General features: G+C 42.6%; 1 pseudogene across 1 annotated transcript; it reads left to right on the forward strand.

The window, feature by feature from the left end:
- Positions 1-4,368: 4,368 nt before the first annotated feature.
- On the forward strand, positions 4,369-6,688 carry LOC308165561 (ciliary microtubule associated protein 1B-like; annotated as a pseudogene). Its single transcript has 6 exons — positions 4,369-4,393; positions 5,127-5,330; positions 5,867-5,947; positions 6,097-6,206; positions 6,330-6,470; positions 6,596-6,688. The product of its transcript is annotated as a ciliary microtubule associated protein 1B-like (transcript).
- The last annotated feature ends 2,460 nt before the right edge of the window (positions 6,689-9,148 follow it).

Raw genomic sequence — 9,148 nt, forward strand, 5'->3', positions numbered from 1 at the left:
GCAGTGGGAATCAATCCAACAACATAAGCGTTGTTCGCGCTATGCTCTACCAACTGAGCCACAGCGGACCGCAATACTTCTCCCCTCACAGCCGGGCTCACCACAGTTCCAGCGGATGATCCATCTCATATTATGGCAGTCACGGTAATCCAACCTAAAGCTACTAATCAATACTGTAAACTAGAGAGACACTTTAAAGCACAGGGGGACACAAAGAGAATCACATTATGCTGAACTCTTCACCGTGGCAGAGAAACATGAAGTAATTACTATTGACCAAGTCCATGAATTTGCCTTACAGTTTGTTGTCGAGCATCAGCACAACGTCAAAGGCACGTCAATGAGGTGGGATCCATATTGACCTGGGAGTGTCTGTGGGGAGGAATGGGGACTTTCTTCTGTGTTTGTTCTATAAGTCAATGTGATGGTTGCTGTGTTGTTATTTGTGCATGGAAGGGCTAAGCACTCAACATACCAAATAATCAATCAATCAACATACCAAATGTTGTTTAGATAGCAACACCATAAAATGCTAAATGGGGCCTACAGTACATCGCCATAGAGTACTCAGGGGAGGTAGAGACGAGTCCTCCTCTCTCTCTGTTCTAACCGGGCCAGAGCTGATTCGTTGCCAAACAGATGGAACCACGGAGAGACGATCATTAAAAGAACACTTGCCTGTTTCCAGATTGCTTCTCACGTGTTTTGTTCTGTGGGTCAATTGAAACACACTGATTATGTATTGCTCTTCATAAGGTAATTGAATTGCTACCCATCCTGAATTATCCACTAGGAACATATTAGCAGTCAGACCCAGAACTGTTCAGTAATGAATGTTCCCAAGTTAGAGTTCGACCATTAGAGTTGCAAGAAAACTGTTAATGAACCAATTTTTGTTGTTGTTGTTGGTTTCCCAATCCAGGAAGAGCATTCAGCGCTTAACATGAGAAAGTGTGTGTGTGTGTGTGTCTGAGTGTGTGTGTGTGTGTGTGTGTGTGTGTGTGTGTCTGAGTGTGTGTGTGTGTGTGTGTGTGTGTGTGTGTATGTGTGTGTGTGTGTGTGTGTGTGTGTGTGTGTGTGTGTGAGTGTGTGTGTGTGTGACTGATTTCCTCTTTTCACAACTGCTGGTCTTTTAATCAGTTCCAGGGAAAATGTAATTGTTATTTCAGATAGATGCAATTACTGACCTGAGTCTGATGAGATCCAATCATTTTAGGACCGGCAGAAAGAACAATCCCTACAAAACAGACCTGAACATCCTACCTGGTCTGTGAACAATGAAAAGCAGCGAGCTGTACCCTTGTAATGGATTTTTCTCCTTTCAGTGGAAGTGATTATTTGAAGCAATGGGCAGAGCAATAGTTCATGATAATTATTTGAGTCATAATGGCCAGAGTTTTCTGAGTTTCTTTAGTGAGGACTTGAGATTAAACTATTTGATGAATATTCCTTCTAATGATATCTGAGGCCATGGCTGTTTGACTGGCCAGAGGAACATACTAGAGAGTGAATGCTCACACACACAAACACACACACACACACACACACACACACACACACACACACACACGCACACACACACACACACACACACAAAGGCACACAAACGCATGCAGGCAGGCACACAGGCAGGCACACACACATGCACACGCACACACACACGTACGCAAACACACACACACACACACACACTCTATATAGGATAATATATTCATGTGGGAGCGGGTTATTATAAAACACAGTAGTGTCTATTTACACTGGGAACTATTAAGCCTTTGGGGTCTTTAAACTCAGCTGTACTGCTCTTAGCTAGAATAATTCTGTACTGTAGATAGGACATTAACTGCAATCAGACTTTCACATGCATTTCACATACACGCACGCACACACACACACACACACACACACACACACACACACACACACACACACACACACACACACACACATATACACACACTTTCAGCCCCCTGTGCTGCCTAATGGATGATTCTGCTCATTAAGCACTGTTGAGAGGTTGTATTGGATGAATCAATTAAACAACGACCCCTATGGCAGTCTCCTGTCCACAATGCAGAGTTCACATCTGCATTGGGACACTGCCAGTGCTCACATTCCTCTGGCTGCCAGGGTCTAATGCCATTAGCCAAACTTACAGTAACAGTAATGATTGAGGGGGGAGCAGCTAAAACAGGACTTGAACCTGCAGCCAGGGTTGCCAGATGGGATTGACAATTTACAGCCTAACCAGTATATAACCCATCTGGCAACCCTGCCAGCAGCCATGTTGTTATATAGTATGACAAGGGCGCTGTCTCCTCAGATCTCTTGGCAGTCAGTGAAATATGCCCAGCTGGTTGCTTACTGTACTGTACATACAGGCATTGCTAGCCCATAGAAATGGAATGTGAATACTGTATATATCTCAATGCCATTGGTCAGCTGTACAGGGGTATAGCATTGGTCAGCTGTACAGGGGTATAGCATTGGTCAGCTGTACAGGGGTAGAGCACTGGTGGCAGTCAAAACCAGTTGGAGCTGATTGATAGTGTCTTTATCTTTATGCAAATGTTTGACTTGCCCACCCAGGGGAATTCTGGGTACTATGGTGACAACGGCTCTCCTAAATCTCTCTCTTTCTTTCTCACTCTCCCTCTCCCTCTCCCTCTCTCTCTCTCTCTCTCTCTCTCTCTCTCTCTCTCTCTCTCTCTCTCTCTCTCTCTCTCTCTCTCTCTCTCTCTCTCTCTCTCTCTCTCTCTCTCTCTCTCTCTCTCTCTCTCTCTCTCTCTCTCTCTCTCTCTCTCTCTCTCTCTCTCACTCCATCTCTCTCCCCCTCCATCTCCCCCCCCTCTCTCTCCCTCTATGCAATGCCCTTCCACACTCCATAATTCTTCCTCTCCCTCCTATCTATTCCTCTCCCGTTCCAGCGCATCTCTCTCTCTCCTCTATCTTCCCTGTCCTCTCCTCCTCGTCCTCTCTGCTGGTGACTTATCCCATGTCATTGGTTTAAATTATTGTTATTAAACCTTTATTTATGCAGGATGACGGCTGTCTCTGTTTCAACAGAGCCCTGAATAATGTCCACAAATCCCTGCAGATATAGAGGAGCTCCGGGTTAACCAGCTTTCGTCAAATGATGATTAACTGATGATTAGGGACCCTGAAAACTAAAAGAAAAAAAAGAAAAGCTCCTTTAAGACAATAGGGAACATGAAAGTTTAACAAGGTTCACCAATACTAGCCTCACTAACTACAGTATTGTATCCATGTGATTTTCAGTGTTCAGCTCTTTTCTGGGAGTGATTACCATATTTCTTCTAAACTTGGAGCAAGACAACATTCATATGTGTCAGTGCAGACGTGTAATGATTAACATGTCATCAAACCCAAAGGTAATGTTGGGACTGAGACTTACTCAACTCCATCTATGGTACAAAACAGCCGCTTCCCAACCAGTCCAAGTATCACACCACCTGAGGGATTAATCCAAAGTTAGTCAAAATTATGAATTTGTAATCATTGTTCCAGTCCGTGGTTAGATGATGGACGTGTTCCCTAGAGATGGAGTTTCTGTCTGAAATAATAACATGCATTAGAGGGTGGAATTGAAAAAGTAGCACGCTATAGTGACCCCCCCCCCTCTCTCTATCTCTCTCTCTCTCACTCTCTCTCTCTCACTCTCACTCTCGAAAAGGTCAGACTGCTCTGAGCCAGTGTCTCGCCGTCCTCGCTTTGCAATTAAATGCAGCATTTACAAATGGGTGACTCCGCCATTTGTACAATGAACTAAGCATGCCTGCCAACCAGATGAGATTGCTCATTCAAATTTCACTGACGAACAGGGGTGTGAGGAGACACTATGACAGTAATGTTATGATGAAAAATCCTAGAAAGAAAAACGATATGTAGTGAGGAATATAATCATTCAAGTCACCTGTCAGGAATCTACAGGAACTTGTAATCAGTTGGTTTTGTTGTCAACCAACTTAATCCCTCAAAATAGACATCGCCAGATTGCAATGTATGATTATGCAAAAACTGGAAAAACTGCAGCGACTTTCTCTAATTGCTTCAATCAGCGCAACTTCTATTCTCTGTGTTGATTACCACCCACGTGTTTGTTTAATTTGGGGACGTTTATGGAAATCTACCGCCTGCTGATTCCATCTTGACTCCTGTGAGGCCACAAGTGAGACTCCAGAGAGACTTGCTGTTATCCATGTTTATCAGACTGAACAGGTGTGAGCCCACATCCACATGGTACTCGTTAAAACAACTGGATCAACCGACAAATACACTCTGACAGAGTCCACACCAACTTCTTCGAGCCTCTGACAACACAGTGACATTTTCAGCAGAAGCCTAATCATGTTGTTCAGCCTCTATCAAACTGGTAACGTGATTTAGACTTGACTCTCTGTAAGATTGTTACCCGACTGTGTACACACTCAACAACACAGCTTTAGCCACTTTGCCTTGCCAAGACAACAATAATTTGGCAAAAGCAGAAATAGACTAGTCCCTTTTGATAAGTTGTTAACTGAACAAACCCAAACACCTTTGTATGAAGGGCCATACTGTAAAGTATTACTGTCAAATCTCTACTGTACACAATAAAAACCTTTGTACCTTTTGATGCCTGTGTTATTGGAGTTTTTAATGCAGTTCTGTCAACAAAATAAAATGTTCCAACAGATTTCATAAAACCATAATCAGCATGAATCTATCAATGATTATGTCTTTATGAAATCTGTTAATTAATTATTAATAATATTTTTGATTTGAACCAATTGAACAGGCAGTTTAATGATGATTTTGATGACTGACATTCTACAGTCTGATTCTCTCAATCCATAGAATGGACACCTTCAATAATAATAATAATAATTATACATTTATTTGTATAGCGCTTTTCCTGCAAACGTTGCAGCTCAAAGTGCTTTATGTATCATGGCTTTATAAACCGTTTGCATGCTTCCACTGACCCCATTATCTGGGGTAAAACTACCTTACATAACACTCTGCTGAGAGACAGTAATGACACTGAGGAGACTCTATACACAAGTAAAATGCATCCATTCTCTTCCTCATCTTCTGTAATCTGTTCTCTTTGTCTCTCTTCACAGGTATAAATTACCACGACCCCAGGAAGCTCAAAGGGGCGGCGTTCAGTTTCGGAACACGCCATCGCCAGTTCAGCTCTGACTGCTCCCCTGGACCAGGTTACCTGGTCCCCTCCAACATCACCAGGATAGGGCGGGACGGGACCCCCGCATACTCACTCTATAGCCGCCCTAAAGACCCTCTGCTCTTCCAGACCCCTGGACCTGGTCAGTAATAAAGTCAAAAGCTTTAAAATCGAAAAGTAAAAGTCTCACCAACTAATCATGAATATGTTTCTCATACTGATCATATGTTTTGTGTTGTAGGCCGCTACTCCCCTGAGAGGTCAGAGGTCAGGGAAGTCTGCCTACTATTCTGCTTCTGCCTACTCTCTGTCTGCTAGGAGCAAAGGATTCTATTCTGCTCCTGCCTACTCTCTGTCTGCTAGGAGCAAAGGATTCTATTCTGCTCCTGCCTACTCTCTGTCTGCTAGGAGCAAAGGATTCTATTCTGCTCCTGCCTACTCTCTGTCTGCTAGGAGCAAAGGATTCTATTCTGCTCCTGCCTACTCTCTGTCTGCTAGGAGCAAAGGATTCTATTCTGCTCCTGCCTACTCTCTGTCTGCTAGGAGCAAAGGATTCTATTCTGCTCCTGCCTACTCTCTGTCTGCTAGGAGCAAAGGATTCTATTCTGCTCCTGCCTACTCTCTGTCTGCTAGGAGCAAAGGATTCTATTCTGCTCCTGCCTACTCTCTGTCTGCTAGGAGCAAAGGATTCCTGCTATTCTGCTCCTGCCTACTCTCTGTCTGCTAGGAGCAAAGGATTCCGTAACGACCAAACACCAGGTAACCCAGGTAACACTCTCCAATGATATTCCATCACTGCAGATTTCAATTGTTCATATAGACTGACAGAAAGGAAGCAGTAGAATGTTCAGTGACTGAATGTTCTTTGTAGACTGACAGAATGTGTTTTTCTTCCCTTGTCTTCTCAGGTCCTGCTGCATACATGCTGCCCTCAGCTACTGTCAACAAAACCTCAGCTCCCAACTTCTCCCTCCGGGGTCGCAGCAAGATTGGCAGCTTCCATGAGGACCTGCAGAAGGTGAGTCTCACTCGTCAAAGGCTGTCACTTCAAGATGAAAATCCTACATATCATATTATGAATCCAGTTTCTCTTATACATGTGGTGTGAACTGAAATGTTAAATGTGCTCAATCGACCACAGACCCCCGGCCCAGGGACATACAGAGTGGTGGACCCCTGTACCTACAAGCACAAGCCGCCCCACTAAAGCATGACAGGACGCAACAGCATGCCTGGAGACACCACCCAAAAACCAGGCCCTGGAGCTCACCACCCCGAGCAGGCAAGTCTACTCATCTCATCTACTATTACTTGTATTATAATATGCAGTAAATGACTTATTTTTCTAATCTGGAAACAATGGTGTGAAAGACCCTTGTGCACTAACCGCCAGTGTCTTATTTCTAGGTGACCTTCACAAGGATCAAGGCTCCAAGCTTCTCTTTTGGAATCCGTCATTCAGAGTTCATTGCTCCGCTCATTGTGGAGGTGTCTGAATAAGTACCTCTCTCTCTCCTACCTTCCCCTCCCCAATCCATTTTACCTGGAAATAAATATAGCAGTATCAATACTGCTCTGCACTGAAGAAAGAAGTTAGCTCTCTGTGCCTTACTTTGATGGTTGCTCAGTTGTATGCACATTACAATAGGACTCCCAATTGTGCTGACCTAGAAAACAAGCTAACCTGACAATCACACTTGCCTGTCATTGGAAAAAAATTGAAAAAAAGTGTTTATTTTATATTTATAATATATTCATACAATATTATGTGTTTTCATTATTGTGGTTCAATGTGATTTTGATAACTGAAAGCATACAAGCGTTGTGCATATGTGACATTGAAAATAACAAAACAAGCAGAAACTCTGCTATATCTATCTGTGATCTACATTTTACTTCTACTTTTCTTCTTTTACTTGTGTCACTTATTTGTGTGATCTGGAAAAACATTTTGGCACATTATTGTTTTAATCTTTAATATTTTTTGCTGCAATGTATTAGGCTACAAAATGAACTTGACTTCATGATTGATATCATGCCAAAGCAAGGTTTGTGTGACCACTGTTAGTATTACAACTTGATGACTTATCTACTTCTAATACCAAAGAGGGAGGGGTTTGATCAGAGATTGGTTTGACACTGATCTATTGATGTCAGATTCTCACAATACGATTTATGTTCACTGTATTTGATGTAACATGCTCCTTTAAATTTTAATAATCAATAAATACATGATCAAAGGTGACTATGGTTTATAAAGTATTATGTTTTCAGTTTGTATCATTCACCTACGTTTGTCGGTAAGATTTGTTTCGCTTCGTTGGTAACTCAAAATAAGAAAGGGACGGGATGAAATGAGGAACGAAGGGATGGTATGAGAAATGCTGCCAGATGACACACCTTCAACACATGATACAATTACCATGCCTATCTGACACTATGGCATGAGTCCTTGTTTAAACCCAAACCAGAGTGCGTGTTTTGACTGCCGGCGGCTCATTAGGATGCTAATACTAGACCCTGGAGTGGAGCGAACACAGCGTCCAGGGGTGTCTCTTTGGTCTGCTGCTCCGCTTCATTAGCTGTCCTCTCTGGAGGCGGGGGAGAGAAGGAACTCTCTATCGGACTCTGCTAGACGCCCGCAAACACTTTGCATTTGTGACCAAAAAATGCAATTATCCTGCAGGGAGTGGTAGTTTAACCAAATGCTGGGGTTCTCTGAGGTCATCGCTGTCCTGGCTGTGACTGATGCACTTTCTCACTTCAGGTGTACGTTTTACCAATAACCCAACTTAGTCTCCAACGGATTACTGTAGGTTCTAGGGGATATACTGTACTGTACGTTCTAGGGGATACTATACATTCTAGGGGAATATTGTATGTTCTATGGAATACTGTACATTCTAGGGAATACTGTACATTCTAGGGAATATTGTACGTTCTAGGGAATATTATACATTCTAGGGAATATTGTACATTCTAGGGAATATTGTACATTCTAGGGAATACTGTACGTTCTAGGGAATACTGTACGTTCTAGGGAATACTGTACGTTCTAGGGAATATTGTTTGTTCTATGAGAATATTAGAATATTATAATATTACTTATTATTAATTAAGCATACCTGCATCAACAACATGTGGTGCTGTAAGACGTGTACACAAACTGAAGATATGTTGCACGAGAGTTAGGTGAATTACAAGATACGTCACTGAGAGTTAGGTGAATTACAAGATACGTCACTGAGAGTTAGGTGAATTACAAGGTACGTCACTGAGAGTTAGGTGAATTACAAGATACGTCACTGAGAGTTAGGTGAATTACAAGATACGTCACTGAGAGTTAGGTGAATTACAAGGTACGTCACTGAGAGTTAGGTGAATTACAAGGTACGTCACTGAGAGTTAGGTGAATTACAAGATACGTCACTGAGAGTTAGGTGAATTACAAGGTACGTCACTGAGAGTTAGGAGAATTACAAGATACGTCACTGAGAGTTAGGTGAATTACAAGATGCGTCACTGAGAGTTAGGTGAATTACAACATACGTCACTGAGAGTTAGGTGAATTACAAGATACGTCACTGAGAGTTAGGTGAATTACAAGGTACGTCACTGAGAGTTAGGTGAATTACAAGATACGTCACTGAGAGTTAGGTGAATTACAAGATACGTCACTGAGAGTTAGGTGAATTACAAGATACGTCACTGAGAGTTAGGTGAATTACAACTTGCTTGGCGGTTAGGCGGCATTACTTGCAGTGGTTACGGTAAAGGTAAGGTTAGCATAAACAACAAGACTACAAGAAGGAAAACAGCAAGAAGGAAAAATGAACAAAACCAAAAAAGTCCCAAGCACCATTCGAACCAGCAACATTCAGTTCGCAAGTCGGACGGTTCATAATCAGCAGGAAAACTGCAGGAGAGCTTGGTGCAGATTACAGAGATTGATAGACTGTG

The sequence above is a fragment of the Nansenia antarctica genome (genome assembly GCF_963989245.1).
Source record: "Nansenia antarctica genome assembly, chromosome: 9".
Lineage (NCBI taxonomy): Eukaryota > Metazoa > Chordata > Actinopteri > Argentiniformes > Microstomatidae > Nansenia > Nansenia antarctica.